The sequence below is a fragment of the Arachis hypogaea genome, chromosome 16 (genome assembly GCF_003086295.3).
Source record: "Arachis hypogaea cultivar Tifrunner chromosome 16, arahy.Tifrunner.gnm2.J5K5, whole genome shotgun sequence".
In the NCBI taxonomy this organism is placed as follows: Eukaryota; Viridiplantae; Streptophyta; class Magnoliopsida; order Fabales; family Fabaceae; genus Arachis; species Arachis hypogaea.
In genome coordinates this window covers 78,226,841-78,252,630 of record NC_092051.1, presented here as the reverse complement: position 1 = coordinate 78,252,630, position 25,790 = coordinate 78,226,841, and the positions used below count along the sequence as shown (strand labels likewise).

Below are 25,790 nucleotides of genomic sequence, written 5' to 3'. Positions count from 1 at the left end.
TTTTCTTTAAAGGGTTGCTTGCATGTTCATTTTAATACTTTCTATACCTTCTTCACCATGCATGCTATGTGTTTGTGAAAAATCCCGTATGGCATTATGCACTTCTCTATGTTATTCTACTATTCAATGCTTGCTTTTCACAAATTCCCTTTACTATTATATTAATTGAATTTAATTGTCAATACAAACGTGATGGTTTGCTACAAAGTGATGCTTGATCTATGCTACTCATGCCCTTTGCCGGCATGCCAATAAACACCTTGCATTCACTTGTCATCATATGCACTAACTATTTTCCATTAATGATCTTTCACATGTACTCATGAGCGTGTGTTAACATCATTTACCTTTTAATGTGCATTTATAACCATCCTTTTTTGTTCTCTTCATTGCTATATATCTCTTTGAATTTAATTTACTCTCTCTTCCCTTTTCAGGATGGCCACCAAGAAAGGAAAAGAGAAAGCTACTCCCAAACCTCCAGCAAGAAGAGGAACTAAAAGAGCACTAGTGGCAGAGCCTTCTTCAACTGCAGTCAAGCCCTCAACAAAAAGAGTTAAGAGGATCATAAAGGTCGATGAAAAGGAGAAAGCCTTTCAAGCAAAGGACACTGCGCGATTTTCCAATCGCTACTGTGAGCATATGTTCCCCATCCTGGCTGAAAGGAGTTACAACAACGAACACCTTCTTATCCTCCCGCCCAATATTGCTACTTTTGTTGAGCCACAAATTGAACGAAGACAATGGGGTTTCCTACAGAGACAATAGAAGCAGGTCAATCTTTCTTGGGTAGTCGAGTTCTACTCTAACTTCTACCTGCACTACAAGAAAAAAGGCCTATGGCCACGCTTTTTTCTTGCCACGCTTCAAAAGCGTGGCCAAAAGTGGTCTATGGCCACGCTTTTATGAGGGTGGCGATAGATTAGAGATTTGGCCACATTTTTTTTTGCCACGCTTCAAAAGCGTGGCGAAAAGGATCAACGGCCACGCTTTTGTGAGGGTGGCAATTGATTAGAGAAAAGGCTACGTTTTTTTTCTGCCACGCTTCAAAAGCGTGGCCGTAGATAGAAACAAGGACGTTTTAAAAGCGTGGCCACAGGGTTTCATTATGGCCACGCTTACAAAACGTGGCTATATGCTGGTACACTTTTGCCACGCTTTAAAAGCGTGGCCAAAAGTTTCTTTTTTTCCACGCTTCAAAAGCGTGGCCGTAGAGAGCAAGAATAACGTTTTAAAAGCGTGGCGAGATGGGCCAAACCGGTTGACCCAAACCCGGCTCCCAAACCCGGCTCCCAACCCGACCCAAACCCGGCCCCCAACCCGGTCCCCAACCCTAATCTCTCTTTCCCCTTCGAAGCCACTAACCCTACTCGCCTGTATCGAAGAGCTCCTCCCTTCGCCCTTCTCCCTTCGCCCGTCGCCCTTCGCCATCCGAGCTCCTCCCTTCGCCCTTCGCCGTTCGCCCTTCGCCGTTCGCCCTTCGCCGTCCGAGCTCCTCCCTTCGCCCTTCGCCCTTCGCCCTTCGCCCTTCGCCCTTCGCCCTTCGCCCTTCGCCTGTTGCCCTTCGCCCGTCGCCCTTCGCCTTCGCCTTCGTCACTGATGGAAACCACTTCTTCTTCATCTTGGTAATCTTCATACCCTTCTTCTCTTTCTTGTTCTTCTTCGAATCAGTGAGGATCTCTCTGTTCACCTTCAAGCTCCAGCAAACATGGGCGACGGCAAGCTCCTCCCTCTTCTTCTCCTCCAAGCCCTCGAATTCCATAGGTATGATCGATTTTCCTCTTTTTATTTTCTCGAGTTTTCCGTTGTTTTTACGTTTAGGGCTTTCCCTTTTCATTTTCATTTTCCCCTGATTCGTTCTCTCTGATTGCATGTTCCTTTTCATTTTCATTTTCATGTCCCTGGTTAAATGATAATGCTGAAGACGCGTTGCTTGCGATGCTGTGGACGTACGTGGTTTTTTTCTGGAATGAGAAAGCCACAAAGGTGCACTCTATTCACTATATTCTCCTTTGATTTTCTGTTGATGTTTTATAGTGGTATATAGTTCCTAGTCTTCAAATTGTTGTTGGTTTGAACTCTGAGGAATTGGGTAGTTGTTTAATTATGCAATTTTCATGTTTGATCTTTCTATGACAAGGGTTTAAGGTCAAAGTTAAACCCTTTTGATCATATGAGTGTTTTGGTTTTCTGGTAACTTTTGTGTAAGTTGACATTGAAGAAGTAGATGAATATTTTGATGGCATAGCCTATTATTGTGGGGCCATTGAATTAATTTTTGCCTTGATGACTTGTTGATATAGTTCTGATTGTAAGTTTGTGATAGTTGATTTGTGATCATTGTGCTGCCTCATTTTTGTGCCTCTTTCTCTTTACCTACCTACCATTGCTTAGTTATTCAAGAATCAAATGTATGTATGGATAGGTTTAAAACCACTGGCACTTCTTATAATGTTGTGTTTATAATTTATATCTAACTTCTGTAACATTTTTCTTTTCTAATGTTTGAGTGATTCAATTTGGTATAAGTTACTAAGCACTGTTAATTTGGAGGAATAAAATCTTTGTTAGACTTATCGATGATCTTACTGACTTGTCTCTTGATGGTTTCTTATGTTGCAGTTGATATACCGCCATCGTTTTCTGCTGTGTCCATAGCATTGAACTCAGATGTAGATCTTGTAAGTATATCTGTAACTTTTTTTTTTTTTAAATGTTTTACATAGGAGCACCTTAGAACACTAGCATTGATATTCAGTGTTGGTGGATCTTGCTGGGAAGCCATTTCTTTTAGATTAAATTAATGTCATTTGCTTCTATTTTGACATTGATTTTAGTCTTATTCTGCCTCATATGGCATGATCCGGAGATGCTAATGGTTTAGTTCTGATGAAACTCAGATGTTCTTAATTATTTTTTCAGGATCTTTCAAGGGTCGATCGAATTCCAAAAAGCTCACTGCCAATAATATGTTTCAGAGATGGCAGCCCTCCTCTGCCGGATGCCTTAAACACAACTCTGAAAGATTCAGTTGTCTCAGGTAGAAGCCCATACCGAAACATATTCTAATAAATCCATTTTCTAAGGTTAAAGTTTGAGTATATAAGTTCTATCTAAAATTTGTTTGAGAGATGTTTTTCAAATTGTTAGAAGATTTTCTATCCTACAATACGATCATTAGCAGTTGTTCACCATCTTGTTCTCCGTATTCTTGACCACGAAAAAGGATCAAGTACTCTCTCTACCAGTAAAATAATTAGTTCGACGTTATAATTACTTCTTGGTTTTTTTCGATATCTTATGTTGACTGTTAATATATGTTGTTCGCGGGTAATAATGGATTCCATGGACTTTTTCCTACTATGATGAATGCTGATGATGATGAATGAAATGTCTCAGCCACGTGAGACACAAGGTTTCTGTAATTTACTCGTGTTGGTGTCAGAAAGAGTGAAATCTATCTTCTTCCTTGTGCAGTTGTGAATGATTGAAGTCAAAACCATGTTTTATGCTGATAAATCGAATTATAGAAGTTGACTAGAACCAAACATTAATTTTATACTAGTTTTTTTTTATTTTAATTTTATTTGGTGGATCGGTGTTTTTTAAGTTAAGAGTATTACTTAATTTGTATGGACGATGATGAATGAGCATTATTTCATCATCACTTTGTTTGTGTGTCTTGAATAATACAATGGTGGCCTGGGAGCCTAAAACAGTTGCATTGTTAAGACCAGCATCTTAGCATTTTTTTTAATTTCTTTTTAATTCTCCGCTTGATGCTTGTTAAGTGATTATATGTGCCAGTGTGTGTGTGCGTCTGTGAGATGATATGGTTGAAACTCCCGTGCTCATTTAAAGGGACTAACATCACTCATTTCTATTAAATATAAATGTTATCTAACATGGTTCAAACTTTCTGTCCTGTTTTAAGGACTATTTAACGTTACTTATTAGCGTCAATTGTATTTTGTTTTGGATTCTTCTCTCCACTTTGCATAAAAACTCGCTTCTGATGAAAGATGCTGAAGTCACATAAAAAGTGTGTTTTCTTGCTGGTTTTGGTATTCCATTAATTCTCACTGTTTGTTGCCTTTTGCCTAAACAGTATTTTCACCTCTAATGGCCTTATTTATTATTAGCTTTCCCCTAAAGAGATTTTAAGTTACTGACTTTATATGATGTCATTTCTATTGGTGGATTGTGACTTTGTGAATGAATTTTAAGATATTCATACAATCGTCTTACTTATCAATACTTGATATGATGTCGTTTATTTGAACTAATTAGTTACCTTTATTCTTTTTCAGCATGGCACTCTCGGGGCACTTGTCCAAGATTCTGTTAAGAGCCACTACGAGACCCTGTTTTACTGTTTTCCCTTCCCTTCCCCTGCTCCAATTCTCTGCTTTCCAGGTTTCCCTTTGATGTCATTTGATTTTATTTCTGTTTGATTAATCTGGTTTAGCTCATTATGTTTAGCTTGTTTAGTTCAACTAATTTAGTTTAGTTGAATTAGGTGGTTAGAGAATCTGGACTGGTTAGTGGATGTAGGTTTTGTTTTGTTTACTGCTGCTGTTCGGAATAAATTTGTCTTTCATCTGAAAGTTGTCCTGGATGAACTTGTTTATTGTGCTGTTTTGGTGTTGAATTCTGGACCTGTGATTGCTGTTTGTTGTATTTTATTTCATTGTCCAAAATAGATGCTGTGGAAGTGTTACTGTTTCATTAATTTTTCTTGGTTTGTTGTTGCTGAGTTCTGCTCTGCTTGTTGCTTGGTCCATATTATATGAACTGCAATGATTTCAGTTTGTGGAACTGGTTAAGTCATATGAATTCTGTTTGGTGCTTGCTTGAACTTGGGAAACATGCTATTTACTGCTGCTGTTTATTAAGTGTTGCTGCTTTGTGCCATGTGTTAGCAACTCGTTTCCTTGTTGAGATTCTTTGTGCTTATTATGCATTCATGCTCATTACATCCTTAATCATTGGCTGCTGCTGATTTCTCAATTTGCATTTCCTCTTCTGCTCACTTTCTATGCATGCATATATGATGTTCATTCTTGGATTCTTTTTGGGGGGGGGGTTTGCCTAAATTTGCTTGGCATTGGGAAATTGTTGTGTGATCATGCAATTGCACTTGGATTCTTTTGCAACAATTATTCATGGATCTTATTTTTCATTTTCTTTTCACTATTAAGTAAATAATTAAATTAATTTCACATTGTACAAAAGCACATGGGTCTGTGGCCTAAAACATTGGATATCTGAAAGTAAATAGAAATTAAATTGATGTTTTCAGTGAGAAGGATTTCTGCTAATTCTGAGAGATTGAGGTTATTCATTTGTTTGTGATAGAAAACATTGTGTCCCTACTTTGATGTGGTTTCTGATGCTTGCATTGTGTTGCCATTATCTAATATAATCTGAAATTCTGAACAGCCATTTGAATTTGTATTTGCATTTCTCAATCATGCACTATTATTATATTGTCTATTGTTAATTCAAGTATAGTACACACGTCCTTTTCTTTTCTTTTAGCAAAAAAAAAGCCTGAAAATATATAGAATAACATTGGAAGTATTATTTTTGCAGTAACAACCAATAACAACACTGAAGCTATTGAGAGAGAAGAAGAACAAGTTTGAAGAGGTTCCACTGTTTTGGCTTTGGTCCTTCCTCCCTGCTGGTGCCTTCGTCTCTGTCATTCCCTACTCAGTCTTCTCTGCCATTAGTCACAGATTTTGCAGTTTATTGCTTAGTTTTAAGGTGTGGAGCCTGGACCAAAGTAGTAGCTTCATCCACACTGAACATAAAATGATTTATTTATACTAAAAAATATTAAACATATTTATATTTTAATATTTACTTAAGTCTTAGTCTATTTTTGTTCAGGCTTTCGATAGTTATCAATCCACTACTACTGCACAGGTTAAAACAATTTGTAGTTGTTCATTTGTGTGTTTTATTTTGCAGGGCACAGGTTAAAACAATTTACCTTGCAATGATGATGCATGAAGTACAAGAAGACTTTGATTAGGAATTCTAATTCATGTATTAGGAATTTCACACTTTTGGTATTTTGAAGATGACTTTGATTAGGAATTCTAATTCATGTATTAGGAATTCATGAGTAGTTATGATTTTCACTTTTGGTATTTTGTTAGTGTATGTTGTTATGTGATCACACACTTATTTTGGTGCCAATTTTATGAAAGTTGGATTACTTGATAATTGGTTATTGACTAAATTATAAAATTATCTATGAATTCATATTAGGTTTTATATATTTATGAAGATTAAAAAGGGAATTAGGTTACTGACCATCTTTTTCGCCACGCTTTAAAAACGTGGCCATATGGCCATATCTCTGTCTATTGCCACGCTTAGAAAGCGTGGCTGTATCTAAGCTTTTTCGCCACGTTTTTCAAGCGTGGCCAAATCTCCTCTACCACGCTTTCGCCACGCTTTAAAAGCGTGGCCATATTTGGTCTACTGTCACGCTTAAAAAGCGTGGCCAGATCTACCCTATCGCCACGCTTTTACAGCGTGGCCATATCTGGTCTACTGTCACGCTTGAAAAGCGTGGCCAGATCTACCCTATCGCCACGCTTTTACAGCGTGGCCATATCTCTGCCTATCGCCACGCTTTAAAAGCGTTGCCGTATTTCCCACCTATAGCCACGCTTTTACAAGTGGCCGTTTGTAAAAAAGCGTGGCAAACAAAAAGCGTGGCAATAGACTGCAAAAAGCGTGGCGATAGAGCAACCGCCACCCTTTGATAGGCGACCCTTTCGAAAGCGTGGCGATAGCTCAAAAAGCGTGGCGAAAAGCTATCGCCACGTTTTTTTCAGCTTTTCGCTACGCTTTAAAAGCGTGGCAAAAGACGTGTTTTCTTGTAGTGCTGCCTACCTTGCGGTCTGTCTTTGTCCGTCAGAAGCAAGTCCCCATTACAGAAGAGGCTATTCAACAAGCTTTGAGTCTTCCCCCTATTCCAGAAGGATTGGATGCCTTTCAAGAAGCCGCACTCAAGCGCCAGATGTACCAATTTGACTGGGAAGCTGTTCTCAGAGTTATCACACTACCTGGCAGCCGTTGGATCTACGGATACCATCGTACCCGCCCTAAGGGAATATCAGCTTCAGCACTCAACTTAGAGGCTCGCGTATGGGCACAGATCATGTCCCATTACGTCTTTCTGAGCACTCACAAGTCCTCCTTCACTGCAGACATGGCCGTTCAACTATGGTGCATCCTTACAAACCAGCCTCTGAATCTACCAAGACATATCCAGAATGCCATGGGACACGTACAAATTGCAGGCAACTTACCTTTTCCCGCCTTGGTCTCAGATCTTGTCTCAGCAGCCGGAGTTTTCTACAGAGATGGAGACACCAAAGCCATGCTTCCACGGGATGATCAGTATGTCCCTAATGGGAAATACCTCCGACTTTCAGCAGCCACTACAAGCCTTCCTACTGTACCGGTTGAAGATATTCCTTCTTCAGCACCACAAGCACCTACAATAGATGAACTGCTCCAGCAGATAATCAAAAGGTTGGATCGGCAAGAACAGAAAGCGAAGTTAAGAGAGCGCCGTAACGAGCGCCAATTCAAACACCTCAAGGAGCTACTCAAGGGACACTTCAAGGACTCAGACACCCCGGACTCCACTTCTTTTACCAACACAGGGAGCCATGATGGTCCCGACTGTGGAGATACTGCTACCAGCCCACCCCTGTTCCTGACAGATGGCACCGAGGACGGTGCAAAGCCTTAAGTATGGGGAGGTCGGTCAGTACCTGACTTCCGCAGGTAATTTCTCTTCCCTAGCACCAATAAATTAGGATATTTAGTTAGATTTTCTTTCTTTTATAGAATAGGATAAATTGCATAGTAATAGGTTAGTTGCATGCATGCTCCACTTGATTGAAAAGACAATAAGTTTCTTCTAAGACTCTATCTTTGGAACAAAATTTCACTAATTTTTCACATTTTTATGATAAATTTGCTTGAAGTTGTATTTGGAACATGATGTTTGAGCCAAAGAACACACAACCTGTGAAGATTTGAGCCTTTATGCATGGTTACATTATTTAACCATAATTATTTTTTTCTTGTATGTTTACTTCTCTATGATTGTAATCTATATTTTGTTTTATCTTATATGTCCAATATTTATTATATTTATATGCTTGCATATGATTGAGGCCATTATTTGTTTAAACTCACTTATCCAAATTAAGCCTACCCTTTTCAATTACCTTTGTTAACCACTTTGAGCCTTTAAATCCCATTTGTTCTATATTTCACCACATTACTAGCCTTAAGCGGAAAAACAATTGTATATCCCAAATTGAATCTTTGGTTAGCTTAAGATAGAATTGTGTGTGCTAGTTAAATATGGGAAATTATGGGAACAAAAGTTATTAAGGGAATGTGTCATGATAATTTAATGGGAATTTGGATACCTACTCATGTGAAACTATAAGAATTAAAAATCTATGTGCATTGATAAGCTATGTTTATTTTTATGTCTAAAAAAAATCAATAAATAAATAAGGGGACAAAAATTACCCCAATGCTGAATTGAGAATTCAAAGATCAATGCACATATGATAAAAATTAAAATAAAAAGTTGATACATGAGTATGGAATGTAAAAGGGGAATTCTGGGTAGCTAGGTATGAATTCTAAGGTTATGCAAGTTATATAGGTTGGGTTGAAGCTTGGGTTAATTAAAGATTCAATTTATAAGCTCACTTGACCATACATGTATCCCTACCTACCATGGCCCCATTACAACCTTGAAAAGACCTTATGATGTTTGCATTGGTATATTAACTGTTGTTGATTGGTTAGGAGAAGAATAAAAGTTAGAGAGCAAGATTAGAGAAGGATAGAGTGATTACGCTATACACTAGAGAGGTTAGAGCATACATACATCATCAGTGAGGGTTCAATGCTTGAATTTCCATGTTCCCTGCTTTCATGAGCTATCTTTTTGCACTTTTATCTGTCTTACTGTATAATAATAGAATTAGTGGAATTTGATTTGTAATTGTTTTGAAGAGCTTATTTACTTTTGATCAAGTGGACAGGAATCATATATTTGAATTCATATATATAGGATTGCATTGCATTGCATGAGTTTCTGCATGTTCATACTTATTTACTTTATCTCCTTCAATTAAGCATGAGGACATGCTAATGTTTAAGTGTGGGGAGGTTGATAAACCACTATTTTATGGTTTATATTGTGTTTAATTGTGTGGTTTTATCATGATCTTTACCCACTTATTCATTAATTTAGCATGCATTTATATTTCCTTCCTGAAATTATTACATGATTGAAAACTGCTTCCTAGAGACTTTTAATTATGCATTTTAATTCTCCTTTATTCCATTCGATGCCGTGATCTGTGTGTTAAGCGTTTCAGGCTTTATAGGGTATGGATGAGTTGGAGATTAGAAAGGAAGCTAGCAAAAATGGAAGGAACACAAGAAATTGAGGAGATAGCCAGCGAGAAATGACGCGGCCGCATGGCTCATGCGACCGCGCGAAAGAGGAGAAATCGCAGCGACGCGGCCGTATGGCTCACGCAACTGCGCGGACTGGAAAAGCACGAGCGACGCGGAGGCGTGGACAACGCGAACTCATGGCAAGGAAAAGCGCGAATGATGCGTCTGCATGGATGACGCGATCGCGTGACATGCGCGATCTGCATAATCTGCAGGATTCACTGGGGGCAATTTTGGACCCTATTTTGACCCAGTTCTTGGCCCAGAACAGCAGACTAGAGCCAGAGAACATGCAGAAACTAGGGACAACATTCATTCTACTCAAGTTTTAGTTTTCAGATCTAGTTTTACTCCTCCCCTAGGTTTTTCTCTGTAGACATTGATAGTTCTTAGGATTTTAGTTTCTCTAGCTTTTTGCATTGGGATATTGAGAAGAATTATTACCTCATCAAGACTTCGTCATTCTAGTTCGTTTTCTTTACTTGGCTTACTCTTCCATGTTCTTTGCTTTGCCTAATTTTACCATTGGAATATTTTTAGGATTATATAATACAAGGATCATTTTTACTTTTAATTGACTATTTTAATTTTTATTTACAATGTCTTTCTTTAATTCCTTTTCATATGCTATGAATTTTACCTTTACAATGAGTGAGTAGTTTCCTAACTTGATTGGGAGTTGATTGAAAGGAACCCTTGAGTTGGAAGATTCAAGAGAAAGATTGTAATTGGGTTATTGTTGGTTTGCTCTCTAGTTCCTGACACCAATCCTCCCAAGAGTGGATTGGGACTTGTGGATAAAATAGTATTCCAACTTGTTTTACCTTCCCTTACTTAGTAAAGGATAACTAAACGAAATAACTCTCAATTGTCAATTAATCTTAAGAGTGTTCCATCAAGAATAGGGCTTCCATGTAGTCAACTCCCAGTCAAGGATTTTATTTACATTATTCAATTTCATCAATTTAATTTCCTGTTTACTCAACTCAAACCTTTTCGAAAACATCTGACTAATAAATTAGCATCCCTTCCTGCAACTCGTTGGGAGACGACCTGGGATTCATACTCCCAGTATTTTAAATTTCAATTTTTTGTGACACCTTTCTAAATTGAGCGGTGGATTTCTGGCGAGTTAAGAACTATACTTGCAACACATATATTCTAATAATTTTTAATTCACCAATTTCTGCTCGCATCAGCGCCTGACGCGAACGCATGGATTGGAAACTGCATGAGTGACGCGAATGCGTGGACGACGCGCACGCGTGGCAAGGCAAAACGCTGGATGACGCGAACGCGTGGATGACACGATCGCGTGACGTGTGCGATCTGCAGAATTTGCAGAATTCGCTGGGGGCAATTTTGGGCCATGTTTTGACCCAGTTATCAGCCCAGAAAAGCAGATTAGAGCCAGGGAACATGCAGAGACCAGGGGAGACATTCATTTAGCATAATTTTTTGTTTTAGATCTGACTTTACTCCTCCTCTAGGTTTTCTCTCTACACATTCATAGTTCTTAGGATTTTGTTTTTATTGCTTTTTGGATTGGGATATTGAGAAGAGTTATTACCTCCACCAAGACTTCATCATTCTAGTTTGTTTTCCTTACTTGTCACTTACTCTTTCATATCCTTAATTTGTTCAGAATTACTATTGGATTATTTTTTGAATTTAATAATTCAAGAACTATTTTTATTTTTTTATTGGTCTTTTTGATTATTATTTATCATGTCTTCCTTTATTTCCCTTTCTTATTTTGTGAAGTTTACATTCATAATGAGCGAGTAGTTTTCTAACTTGATTGGGAGTTGATTGAAAGGAGAACCTTGAGTTGGAATGCTCAAGAGTGAAATTGTAATTGGGTTTATTGTTGGATGGCTCTCTAGTCACTGACACTAATCCTTCCCAAGGGAGAGGATTAGAACTTGTGAATAGAAGTAGACTTCCAACTTACTTGACTTTCCTCTACCTAGTAAAGGATAACTGAACAGAACAACCTTCAATTATCAATTAATCTTGGGAGAACTCCAACAAGGATAGAACTTCCGATTAATCTACTCCTGGTCAAGATTCTTATTTAAATTACATAAATTCTCTGATTTAATTTCCTGTTTATCAAACTCAAAACCATTTTGGAAAACATCTGATTAATAAAATAGCACATCTTTCTGCAACTCGTTGGGAGACGACCTGGGATTCATACTCTCAGTATTTTAATTTTAATTTTGTGACAAACCTTCTAAATTGATAAGCGGATTTTTGTTGGTTAAGAACTGTACCTGCAACGTATCTCTTATATTAATTTCTTAATCCGCCAATTTCCGCAACGTTAGTGCGCACGCACAACCCTGTGAAAATTTTAACCTGTGTGCACGCACAGGAAGGGAAGGGCTTTCTGTTTGCAGTGCTAGCACAGCTTGTGCGTGCATGATGAGCAGATAATTTATACCCTTTTTGGCATTGTTTTTACATAGTTTTTAGATGTTTTAGTTACTTTTTATTATATTTTTATTAATTTTTATTCAAAAATCACATTTCTGGACTTTACTGTGAGTTTGTGTATTTTTCTATAATTTCAGGTATTTTCTTGGCTGAAATTGAGGGACCTGAGCAAAAATCTGATTCAGAGGTTGAAAAAGGACTGCAGATGCTGTTAGATTCTGACCCTCCTGCACTCGAAGTGAATTTTCTTGAGCTACAGAGGCCCAATTACCGCTTTCTAAATTGCGTTGGAAGGTAGACATCCTGGCCTTTCCAGCAATATATAATAGTCCATGCTTTGCCCGAGATTTGATTGCCCAAACTAGCGCTCAAAGCCAGCCTAAAACTTCCTGGCATAAAACGCCCAAACTGGCACCAGAATTGGAGTTAAACGCCCAAACTGGCACCCAAGCTGGCATTTAACTCCAAGAACAGCCTATGCACGTGTAAAGCTCAATGCTCAGCCCAAGCACATACCAAGTGGGCCCTTGAAGTGGATTTCTGCACTATCTGCACTTAGTTATTCATTTTCTGTAAACCTAGGTTACTAGTTTAGTATAAAAACTACTTTTAGAGATAGACTTTACCATCTTTTGATCATTTTTAGATATGAGACTTGGACTTAGAGGCTGGCCACATGGCCATGCCTAGACTATTTTCACTTATGTATTTTCTACGGTGGAGTTTCTACACCCCATAGATTAAGGTGTGGAGCTCTACTGTTCTTCATGAATTAATGCAATTACTACTGTGTTTCTATTCAATCATGCTTGATTCTATTCTAAGATACTCACTCGTACTTAAATCTGGAGAATGATATGATCCGTGACACTCATCATTATTCTCAATTCTATGAACGCGTGCCTGGTGCACGAATTGTGAATCACACTTTTCACAACGCGTACCACTAACCAGCAAGTGCACTGGGTCGTCCAAGTAATACCTTACGTGAGTAAGGGTCGAATCCCACGGAGATTGTTGGTTTGAAGCAATCTATGGTTATCTTGTAAATCTTAGTCAGGAAGTCAATTATGTTTATTAGTTGAATTGTGAATGACTGAGAGAGCATAAATTAAAGGTTACTTGTTATGCAGTAATGGAGAATATGTTGGAGTTTTGGAGATGCTTTGTCTTCTGAATCTCTGCTTTCCTCTGTCTTCTGATTCACGCACGCATGTCCTCCTATGGCAAGCTGTGTGTTGGTGGATCACCGTTGTCAATGGCTACCTTCCAGTGAAAACTACGCTCACGCGCTCTGTCACAGCACGGCTAATCACCGGTTGGTTCTCGATCCGGTTGGAATAGGATTTACTATCCTTTTGCGTCTGTCACTAACGCCCCTCCTTCAGGAGTTTGAAGCTCATCACAGTCATTCAATCCTTGAATCCTACTCGGAATACCACAGACAAGGTTTAGACTTTCCGGATTCTCATGAATGCTACCATCAGTTCTATCTTATACCACGGAGATTCTGATTAAGAGATCTCAGAGATACTCATTCAATCGGATATAGAACGGAGGTGGTTGTCAGGCACACGTTCATGGGTTGAGGAAGGTGATGAATGTCACTGATCATCACCTTCATCACAGTTAAGCGCGAATGAACATCTTAGATAGGAACAAGTGTGTTTGAATAGAAAACAGAAATACTTGCATTAATTCATCGAGACACAGCAGAGCTCCTCACCCCCAACAATGGGGTTTAGAGAGTCATGCCGTCAGAGAATACAAAGTTTAGATCTGAAATGTCATGAGATACAAAATAAGTCTCTAAAAGTTGTTTAAATACTAAACCAGTAGCCTAGGGTTACAAAATATGAGTGGACTATGATGGATGATGCAGAGATCCACTTCTGGGGCCCACTTGGTGTGCTGGGGCCCACTTGGTGTGTGCTGGGGCTGAGACTTTAAGCAATTCACGTGCAAATGCCATTTGTGGAGTTGAACGCAAGTTTTTGTGCCAGTTTGGGCGTTCAACTCCAGTTTTTTATCCTTTTCTGGCGCTGGACGCCAGAATTGGGCAGAGGACTGGCGTTGAACGCCAGTTTACGTCATCTATCCTTGTGCAAAGTATGGACTATTATATATTGCTGGAAAGCCCTGGATGTCTACTTTCCAATGCAATTAAAAGCATGCCATTTCGAGTTCTGTAGCTCCATAAAATCCAATTTGAGTGCAGGGAAGTCAGAATCCAACAGCATTAGCAGTCCTTTTTCAGCCTGAATCAGATTTTTGCTCAGCTCCTTCAATTTCAGCCAGAAAAATACCTGAAATTACAGAAAAACACACAACTCATAGTAAAGTCCAGAAATATGAATTTTTCCTAAAAACTACTAGAAATAGACTAAAAACTAACTAAAACATACTCTAAACTATATGAAATTATCCCCAAAAAGCGTATAAAATATCCGCTCATCACAACACCAAACTTAAACTGTTGCTTGTCCTCAAGCAACTAGACAAATAAAATAGAAGACTAATAGGTTGAGAAGCAATAATATCTCAGAGTTTTTGATTGAAGCTCAGATTCTAATTAGATGAGCGGGACTAGTAGCTTTTTGCTTCTGAACAGTTTTGGCATCTCACTTTATCCATTGAAGCTCAGAGTGATTGGCATCTATAGGAACTCAGAATTCAGATAGTGTTATTGATTCTCTTAGTTCAGTGTGATGATTCTTGAACACAGCTTCTTTATGAGTCTTGGCCGTGGCCCTAAGCACTTTGTTTTCCAGTATTACTACCGGATACATAAATGCCACAGACACATAACTGGGTGAACCTTTTCAGATTGTGACTCAGCTTTGCTAAAGTCCCCAATTAGAGGTGTCCAGAGTTCTTAAGCACACTCTTCTTTTTGCTTTGGACCTTGACTTTAACCGCTCAGTCTCAAGTTTTCACTTGACACCTGCACGCCACAAGCACATGGTTAGGGACAGCTTGGTTTAGCCGCTTAGACCAGGATTTCAGTCCTTTAGGCCCTCCTATCCACTGATGCTCAAAGCCTTGGGATCCTTTTTAATTGCCCTTGCCTTTTGGTTTTAAGGGTTATTGGCTTTTTCTGCTTGCTTTTTTTTTTTTTTCTGCAAGCTTTATTCTTTGCTGCTTTTTCTTGCTTCAAGAATCATTTTTATGATTTTTCAGATTATCAATAACATGTCTCATGTTCATTATTCTTTCAAGAGCCAACATATTTAACAGTCTTAAACAACAAATTCAAAAGACATATGCACTGTTCAAGCATTCATTCAGAAGACAGAAAGCATTGCCACCACATTTAACCAATTAGAATTTGTTTTATTTAAACTCGAAATTTTATTGCTTCTTATTCAAAAGATCTACTATTTTATTCATGTTTAATGATGATGAGAAAAATAAACTATAGCTTAATTGGAGATAAAATCAAAATAGATACTAATTACTACTATATGACTTCTAAGGTACTTTTATAAGGACACTGTCACAGAGTTAAGGCAGAAATTGGAAATTAACAACCTTTATTCTGGGGGTATGGGGGTTCCTCTGATCCTTGGGAGGCTTGGTATCACAGAAGATTTTTGGCGCTTCAGTTCCCTTAAGTCACGTCCCTGCTCCTCTTGTTCTTTAAGCATATGGGTCAGCATTTGACTGTGTTCCTTCTGTTGTTTTATTATTTGCTCCATAGCTTCCTGTATCTTGGTGACAGACGTCTCAAGATATTCCCAATATTCCGCTTGAGGAATCTCTGGGAGGAATTCCTGTGCTCTCTTCTTGATATGTTCCTCCTGTGCTTGTTGTCTCTCCATTGATGCTTTGGTGATTGACTTTTCAATTAGGATATATTCAGTTATTCCCATCTTGACTCCAGCGTCCTTGCAGAGCAGAGAAATCACGCTTGGATAAGCCAACCTGGCCTCTCTTGAATTTTTGTTAGCAATCTTATAGAGCTCTGTTGAAATCAGCTGATGAACCTCCATTTCCTTTCCCATCATGATGCAATGAATCATCACTGCTCTTTTAACTGTGACTTCAGAACGGTTGCTGGTGGGCAACAGAGAACGCCCAATGAAGTCCAGCCATCCTCTGGCAACTGGTTTGAGATCCTCCCTCTTGAGTTGATTTGGGACGCCCTTTGTGTTGGTGGTCCACCTGGCTCCAGGGATACAGATGTCCTCTAGAATCTTATCCAGGCCAATGTCTGCTCTCATCATCCTTCTGTTGAAGGAGTCTGGATCATCCTTTAGCTGAGGTAGCTTTAGTATCTCTCTGATCTTATCAGGGGTGGTATGAACAATTTTTCCCCTGACCATGGTCCGAAATTCGTAGCAGGCAGTTCCAGATAGTCTTTGCTTGTCAGTCTGCCACATATTAGCATAGAACTCCTGGACCATGTTCCTTCCTACTTTCGTTTCAGGATTAGCTAGGACTTCCCAGTTCCTGATTCGAATTTGCTCCTGGATCTCCGGATATTCGTCTTCTTTCAGATCGAATCTAACTTCCGGGATCACTGATCTCAGACCCATTACTTTAAGATAATGGTCTGAATGTTCTTTAGATAAGAACTTCCCTTGATTCCAAAGTGGTTTTGGAACGCTCTCTTTCTTGCCTCTTGGAGTGTGTTGTTTCCCTTTGAGAGCCATAATCTTAGTAGTGATCTCGGATAAACACACCAAACTTAGAGGTTTGCTTGTCCTCAAGCAAAAGAAAAGAAAGGAGAGGGATAGAAGGAGATTGAGGTGCACTTGTTGATGGAGGAGGGGGGAGGCCGAACCCAATTTAAAGGGGTGGGGGGTGGATTTTCGAAAAATTGGAAGAGATAAGATAAAAAGATTGAGTTGAAAAAGATAAGATAGAAGATATAGTTTGATTTTGAAAAGATAGGATAGATTTTTGAAAAAGATAAATCTGGGTTTTTGAAAAAGATAATATGAAAAAGATATTGAAAAGATTTTAGAGTGAAAAAGATAAGATAGAAGATATAGTTAGATTTTGAAAAGATAGGATAGATTTTTGAAAAAGATAAATCTGGGTTTTTGAAAAAGATAATATGAAAAAGATATTGAAAAGATTTTAGGGTGAAAAAGATAGATTTGTTTTTGGAAAAGATTTGAAAAGAGTTGGATTGATTTTGCAAAGAGGGTGTGTGCTTATGAATTAAGATACATTTGATATTTTGAGGGTAGGATTTTTAGAAATCAGGGTTCTTGACATGTTTATGTAAATAAAATCATGTATTGAATCATAAAATTATAAATTAGAATGGAAATACGTGTGGGATTACTGGATTTGGCTCCTCCCTGTCCTCCTGGCGTTTGAACGCCCAAACACTGCCTGTTTTGGGCGTTCAGCGCCCAAATGCTGATCTCCTGGGCGTTCAGCGCCCAGTTACTGCCATTCCTGGCGTTCAACGCCCAGTGGGTGGCCATTTCTGGCGTTGAACGCCCAAATGCTGCCATTACTGGCGTTCAGCGCCCAGTGGATGCCCATTTTGGGCGCTGAACGCCCAAAATGCCCCTTTACTGGCGTTTTCTTGCCATTGAGCTCTTTTACTCTATTTTGTGTGCCGAGGTCTTCTGTAAATGATTATTTACCTTGTTGTCAATAAACTCTATATAAAAAATAAAGATAGAAATAGGGCAAAATGCTTAGAGGATTGTTGCCCCATGGCTGGGTTGCCTCCCAACAAGCGCTTCTTTATTGTCTTTAGCTGGACCTTGCTGAGCTTTTAATCTAGCTTCAGCCTTGAGCATTCTTGCTCAGTGTTGCCTTCAAGATAATGCTTGATTCTCTGTCCATTGACAATGAACTTCTTATCAGAATCAATATCTTGAAGCTCCACATAACCATATGGGGACACACTTGTAATCACGTATGGTCCCCTCCACCGGGATTTCAGTTTCCCGAGGAATAGCCTGAGTCTAGAGTTAAACAACAGGACTTTTTGTCCTGGTTCAAAGATTCTAGATGACAGCTTTCTGTCATGCCATTTTTTTTATTTTTCTTTATAAAGCTTGGCATTTTCGAAAGCTGTGAATCTAAATTCCTCTAGCTCATTTAGCTGGAGCAATCGTTTTTCTTCTGCTAATTTGGCATCTAAGTTTAGGAATCTGGCTGCCCAGTAGGCCTTATGTTCCAGTTCCACGGGCAAGTGGCATGCCTTACCATACACGAGTTGGTATGGAGAGGTCCCTATAGGGGTCTTGAATGCTGTTCTGTAAGCCCACAGAGCATCATCCAAGCTCCTTGCCCAATCCTTTCTACGGGTATTTACTGTCCGTTCCAGGATTCTCTTTAATTCTCTGTTAGAGACTTCAGCTTGCCCGTTGGTTTGTGGATGATATGGAGTGGCTACTTTGTGGCGAATTCCATACCGAACCATGGCAGAGTAAAGCTGTTTATTGCAGAAGTGAGTGCCCCCATCGCTGATTAACACTCTAGGGACACCAAACCTGCTAAAGATATGTTCCTGGAGAAATTTCAGCACTGTTTTAGTATCATTGGAGGGTGTGGCGATAGCCTCAACCCATTTTGATACATAGTCAACTGCCACCAGAATATAAGTGTTTGAGTATGATGGTGGAAAAGGTCCCATGAAGTCAATTCCCCATACATCAAACAACTCTATTTCCAAGATCCCTTGTTGAGGCATGGCGTAACCATGAGGCAGGTTACCAGCTCTTTGGCAACTGTCACAATTACGTACAAACTCTCGGGAATCTTTATAGAGTGTGGGCCAATAGAAGCCACATTGGAGGACCTTGGTGGCTGTTCGTTCACCTCCGAAATGGCCTCCATATTGAGATCCGTGGCAATGCCATAGGATTCTCTGTGCTTCCTCTCTGGGGACACACCTACGGATAATTCCGTCTGCACATCTCTTAAAGAGATAGGGTTCATCCCACAAGTAGTACTTTGCATTAGTAACTAATTTCTTCTTTTGTATTCTATTGTACTCCTTGGGTATGAACCTTGCAGCTTTATAGTTTGCAATATCGGCAAACCATGGTGCTTCCTGAATGGCAAATAGATGTTCATCAGGGAACGTCTCAGAGATCTCAAGAAAGGGGAGGGACGTCCCTTTCACTGGCTCTATCCGGGACAGATGATCAGCTACTTGGTTCTCTGTCCCTTTTCTGTCTCTTATTTCTATATCAAACTCTTGCAGAAGCAATACCCATCTGATGAGCCTGGGTTTTGAATCCTGCTTTGTGAGTAGATATTTAAGAGCAGCATGGTCAGTATACACAATCACTTTTGATCCTACTAAGTATGATCTGAACTTGTCAATGGCGTAAACCACTGCAAGTAGTTCTTTTTCTGTGATTGTGTAATTTTTCTGGGCATCATTTAGAACGCGACTAGCATAATAAATGATATGCAGAAGCTTGTCATGCCTCTGTCCCAATACTGCACCAATGGCATGATCACTGGCATCGCACATTAACTCAAATGGCAATGTCCAGTCTGGTGTAGAAATGACTGGTGCTGTGACCAGCTTAGCTTTCAGCATTTCAAACGCCTGCAGGCATGCTGTGTCAAACACAAATGGCGTGTCAGCAGCTAGCAGATTGCTTAGAGGTTTTGCGATTTTTGAAAAATCCTTTATAAACCTCCTATAGAATCCTGCATGCCCCAGAAAGCTTCTGATTGCCTTAACATTGGCAGGTGGTGGTAATTTTTCAATTACCTCTATTTTTGCTTGATCCACCTCTATTCCCTTGTTTGAAATTTTATGCCCAAGAACAATTCCTTCAGTCACCATGAAGTGACACTTTTCCCAGTTTAAAACTAGGTTGGTTTCTTGGCATCTTTTCAGAACAAGTTTCAGGTGATCAAGACAGGAGCTGAATGAGTCTCCATATACTGAGAAGTCATCCATGAAGACTTCCAGAAATTTTTCCACCATATCAGAGAAAATAGAGAGCATGCATCTCTGGAAGGTTGCAGGTGCATTGCATAGCCCAAAGGGCATCCTTCTATAAGCAAACACTCCGGATGGACATGTGAATGCTGTTTTCTCTTGATCCTGGGGATCTACTGCAATCTGGTTATAGCCTGAGTAGCCATCCAAAAGCAGTAATAATCATGACCTGCTAGTCTCTCTAGCATCTGGTCTATGAATGGTAAAGGAAAATGATCCTTTCTGGTGGCTGTATTGAGCCTTCTGTAGTCAATACACATGCGCCACCCTGTAACTGTTCTTGTAGGAACCAGTTCATTTTTTTCATTATGAATCACTGTCATGCCTCCCTTTTTTGGGACGACTTTAACAGGGCTCACCCAGGGGCTATCAGAAATGGGATAAATAATCCCATCCTCTAGTAATTTGGTGACCTCTTTCTGCACCACTTTCTTCATGGCTGGATTTAGCCGCCTCTGTGGTTGAACCACTGGTTTGGCATTATCCTCCAGTAGGATTTTGTGCATGCATCTAGCTGGGCTTATGCCCTTAAGGTCACCTATGGACCACCCAAGAGCTGTCTTGTGTGTCCTTAGCACTTGAATAAGTGCTTCCTCTTCCTGTGAATTTAAAGCAGAGCTTATGATCACTAGAAAGGTGTCACCTTCTCCTAGAAATGCATATTTCAAGGATGGTGGCAGTGGCTTGAGCTCTGGTTTAGGAGGTTTTTCCTCTTTCAGAAGAAAGTTCAGAGGCTCTTTCATGTCCCCTGAATCCTCCAAATCAAGCTGAACATCTTTAAAGATGTCTTCCAACTCTGATTCGAGACTCTCAGCCATGTTGATCTCTTCTACCAAAGAGTCAATAAGGTCAACTTTCATGCAGTCTGTTGATGTGTCTGGATGCTGCATGGCTTTGACAGCGTTCAACTTGAACTCGTTATCGTTGACTCTCAGGGTTATTTCCCCTTGTTGGACGTCAATGAGGGATCGTCCAGTTGCTAGGAAGGGTCTTCCTAGAATGAGAGTGGCACTCTTGTGCTCCTCCATTTCCAGCACAACAAAGTCAGTGGGAAAGGCGAATGGCCCAACTCTGACAATCATGTCCTCAATCACGCCTGATGGTTATTTAGTGGAACCATCAGCAAGTTGGAGACATATCCGGGTTGGTTTAACTACTTCAGTTAAGCCAAGCTTCCTGATAGTTGATGCAGGTATTAGGTTGATGCTTGCCCCAAGATCGCATAAAGCTGTCTTGGTGCAATCACCTTCTAATATGCATGGTATCAGAAAACTCCCAGGGTCTTTAAGCTTTTCAGGAAAGCTTTTCAGAATGACTGCACTGCATTCTTCAGTGAGGAGAACCCTTTCTGTTTCTCTCCACTCCTTTTTATGACTCAAGATCTCTTTCATGAACTTGGCATAAGAAGGTATTTGCTCAAGTGCCTCTGCAAATGGAATCTTTATTTCAAGAGTCCTTAGATAATCTGCAAAGCGAGCAAATTGCTTATCCTGCTCCTCTTTCCGGAGTTTTTGAGGATAAGGTATCTTGGCTTTATATTCCTCAACCTTAGTGGTTAAAGAAGCCTTTTTAGAGGGGTTGTTGTCAGCACTTGTGTGTGTCTGATCCCTCACTGGCAATTGAATGCCAGAGTCAGAAGCTGGAGTGACGTTAGACGCCAGCTCACTGTCTGTTCCTGGCGCCTGAACGCCAGAAATGTGCCCCTGTTGGGCGTTCAACGCTGGATTCTGCCCCATTTGGGCGTTCAACGGCAGATTCTTGCCCATTTCTGGCGTTGAATGCCAATCCTGCCTTGTTTCTGGCGCTGAACGCCAGTTTTGGGCATGGTCTGGGCGTTCAGCGCCAGCCTTCCACCCATTTTCTGGCGTTTTAGTGCCAGAATTATTTTTCCCTGGGCTCTTACTGTCCTCAGGGGAATCTTTGGTGGGTTGCTCATTTTTTGAATTTTTGATGCCTTGAGGTGGGGTATTTAATGTTTTCCCACTTCTTAATTGAACTGCTTGGCATTCTTCTGCTATTTGCTTTGATAGCTGCTGCTTTGTTTGCTTAAACTGTTCTTCCATATGTATATTAGCTATCCTTGTCTCCTGTAACCTGTCTTTGAATTCAGCTAGCTGTTTTGTTAGAAAATCTAATTGCTGATTGAATTCAGCAGCTTGTTTTACAGTACTGAATTCAGCAGTTACTGTTTTAACCTCTTCATTCATGGAAGGGTTGCTGCTTAGATACAGATGCTGATTCCTGGAAACTGTATCAATGAGCTCTTGAGCTTCTTCAATTGTCTTTCTCATATGGATAGATCCACGAGCTGAGTAATCTAAAGACATCTGAGCTCCTTCTGCAAGCCCATAGTAGAAGATGTCTAACTGAACCCACTCTGAAAACATTTCAGAGGGGCATTTTCGTAGCATCTCTCTGTATCTCTCCCAGGCATCATAAAGAGATTCATTATCTCCTTGTTTAAAGCCTTGGATGTCCAGCCTTAGCTGTGTCATCCTTTTTGGAGGGAAATATTGATTCAGGAATTTTTCTGTCAGCTGTTTCCATGTTCTTATGCTGGCCTTAGGTTGGTTATTTAACCACCTCTTAGCTTGATCTTTTACAGCAAATGGAAACAGTAATAGTCTGTAGACATCCTGATCTATTTCCTTATCATGTACTGTGTCAGCAATTTGTAAAAATTGTGCTAGAAACTCTGTAGGTTCTTCCTGTGGAAGACCGGAATACTGGCAACTTTGCTGCACCATGATAATGAGCTGAGGATTCAACTCAAAGCTACTGACTCCAATGGAGGGTATGCAGATGCTACTCCCATATGAAGCAGTAGAGGGGTTAGAATATGACCCCAGAGTCCTCCTGGACTGTTCATTTCCACTTATGTCCATGATGGATCTATGGATATAACTTGGACTGATTTACCTTTTTATTTATTTTATTTTATAAGAAGTAAATACTTAAATAAAATAAAATAACTAAAAAGAATTTGAATTTTTGAAGTAAAAAAAAATATTTTTTTTTTCGTTTATAAAAAAAAAGAAATTAATTAGTTAAAAAAAAAGAAATTTTTGAAAAAGAGGGAAGATATTTTCGAAAATTAGAGAGAGGGAGAGTTAGTTGGGTAGTTTTGAAAAAGTTAAGAAACAAACAAAAAGTTAGTTAGTTAGTTGAAACAAATTTTGAAAATATAAGAAGTTAGGAAGTTAGAAGAGATATTTTGAAAAGATATTTTTGAATTTAGTGAGGAGAGAGAAAAACAATAAGATAGTACAAGATTTAAAATTTTTAGATCTAATGCTCCTTGTTTTCGAAAAATTTGGAGGGAAAACACCAAGGAACACCAAACTTAAAAATTTTAAGATCAAGACACAAGGAAAACTCAAGAACACTTTGAAGACTCACAAGAACACAAGAACATGAAGAAAGAACACCAAACTTAAAATTTTTTTTTTAGAAAACCACCAAAATTTTTGAAAACCAAGGGGGATTCAACAAGAAAACACCAAACTTAAAGTTTGGCACACAATTTAATAGAGAAAATATTATTTATGAAAAAGAAGGTTTCAAAAAGAGTATAAAAGATTCTAACCCAATTACCAAGAACACAGATTAACGCTCTAGCCAAATGAGTTATGGGACCTTCAAAAATTTTAAGAAAGATTATTTTTGAAAACACCAAACTTAAAGTTTGGCACAGGATTTAATAGAAAAATTATTTTTGAAAAAGGTTTTTAAAAAAATATGATAGCCAATTATCATGAACATAAACACCACGTTCTAAATAACTGAGCTATAAGTTTAAAGTATTTTAACAAGGGATAAATAATGAAAGACTCTAAACCAAAAAAAAAGAAAGATTTTTCCTAATCTAAGCAACAGAATAATCCGTCAGTTGTTCAAACACGAACAATCCCCGGCAACGGCGCCAAAAACTTGGTGCACGAATTGTGAATCACACTTTTCACAACGCGTACCACTAACCAGCAAGTGCACTGGGTCGTCCAAGTAATACCTTACGTGAGTAAGGGTCGAATCCCACGGAGATTGTTGGTTTGAAGCAATCTATGGTTATCTTGTAAATCTTAGTCAGGAAGTCAATTATGTTTATCAGTTGAATTGTGAATGACTGAGAGAGCATAAATTAAAGGTTACTTGTTATGCAGTAATGGAGAATATGTTGGAGTTTTGGAGATGCTTTGTCTTCTGAATCTCTGCTTTCCTCTGTCTTCTGATTCACGCACGCACGTCCTCCTATGGCAAGCTGTGTGTTGGTGGATCACCGTTGTCAATGGCTACCTTCCATCCTTCCAGTGAAAACTACGCTCACGCGCTCTGTCACAGCATGGCTAATCACCGGTTGGTTCTCGATCCGGTTGGAATAGGATTTACTATCCTTTTGCGTCTGTCACTAACGCCCCTCCTTCAGGAGTTTGAAGCTCGTCACAGTCATTCAATCCTTGAATCCTACTCGGAATACCACAGACAAGGTTTAGACTTTCCGGATTCTCATGAATGCTGCCATCAGTTCTAGCTTATACCACGGAGATTCTGATTAAGAGATCTCAGAGATACTCATTCAATCGGATATAGAACGGAGGTGGTTGTCAGGCACACGTTCATGGGTTGAGGAAGGTGATGAATGTCACTGATCATCACCTTCATCACAGTTAAGCGCGAATGAACATCTTAGATAGGAACAAGCGTGTTTGAATAGAAAACAGAAATACTTGCATTAATTCATCGAGACACAGCAGAGCTCCTCACCCCCAACAATGGGGTTTAGAGACTCATGCCGTCAGAGAATACAAAGTTTAGATCTGAAATGTCATGAGATACAAAATAAGTCTCTAAAAGTTGTTTAAATACTAAACCAGTAGCCTAGGGTTACAAAATATGAGTGGACTATGATGGATGATGCAGAGATCCACTTCTGGGGCCCACTTGGTGTGCTAGGGCCCACTTGGTGTGTGCTGGGGCTGAGACTTTAAGCAATTCACGTGCAGAGGCCATTTGTGGAGTTGAACGCCAGTTTTTGTGCCAGTTTGGGCGTTCAACTCCAGTTTTTGATCCTTTTCTGGCGCTGGACGCCAGAATTGGGCAGAGGACTGGCGTTGAACGCCAGTTTACGTCATCTATCATTGTGCAAAGTATGGACTATTATATATTGCTGGAAAGCCCTGGATGTCTACTTTCCAATGCAATTGGAAGCATGCCATTTCGAGTTCTGTAGCTCCAGAAAATCCAATTTGAGTGCAGGGAAGTCAGAATCCAACAGCATTAGCAGTCCTTTTTCAGCATGAATCAGATTTTTGCTCAGCTCCTTCAATTTCAGCCAGAAAAATACCTGAAATTACAGAAAAACACACAACTCATAGTAAAGTCCAGAAATATGAATTTTTCCTAAAAACTACTAGAAATAGACTAAAAACTAACTAAAACATACTCTAAACTATATGAAATTATCCCCAAAAAGCGTATAAAATATCCGCTCATCAGTGCCTGACAACCACTTCCTTTCTATCTAAGCTCAACGTAGTCATTGGGCAACAGCTTGAGTGTGTATCTCTTGGATATCTAATACACAAACCGAGTCCGTGAGATTAGTATCTTTGTGGTATAGGCTAGAATCATTGGCAGCATTCCTGGGATCTGGAAAGTCTAAACCTTGTCTGTGGTATTCTGAGTAGAATCCGGGAAGGGATGACTGTGACGAGCTTTAAACCTGCGAATGTTGGGCGCAGTGATAGTGTGCAAAAGGATCAATGGATTCTATTTCGACGCTAGCGGGAACCGACAGATGATTAGCCATGCGGTAGCTGTGCCTGGTATTTTTCATCCGAGAAGAGAAATCCGACAGTTGATTAGCCGTGCAGAAATTGTAGAGGACCATTTT

General features: G+C 39.5%; 1 long non-coding RNA gene across 1 annotated transcript; it reads left to right on the top strand.

Moving 5' to 3' along the window:
- Positions 1–1,563: 1,563 nt before the first annotated feature.
- LOC140179813 (uncharacterized) lies at positions 1,564–4,416 on the top strand. Its single transcript, XR_011873632.1, has 3 exons — positions 1,564–1,764; positions 1,925–1,986; positions 4,311–4,416. It is a non-coding gene; the product is annotated as an uncharacterized lncRNA (long non-coding RNA).
- The last annotated feature ends 21,374 nt before the right edge of the window (positions 4,417–25,790 follow it).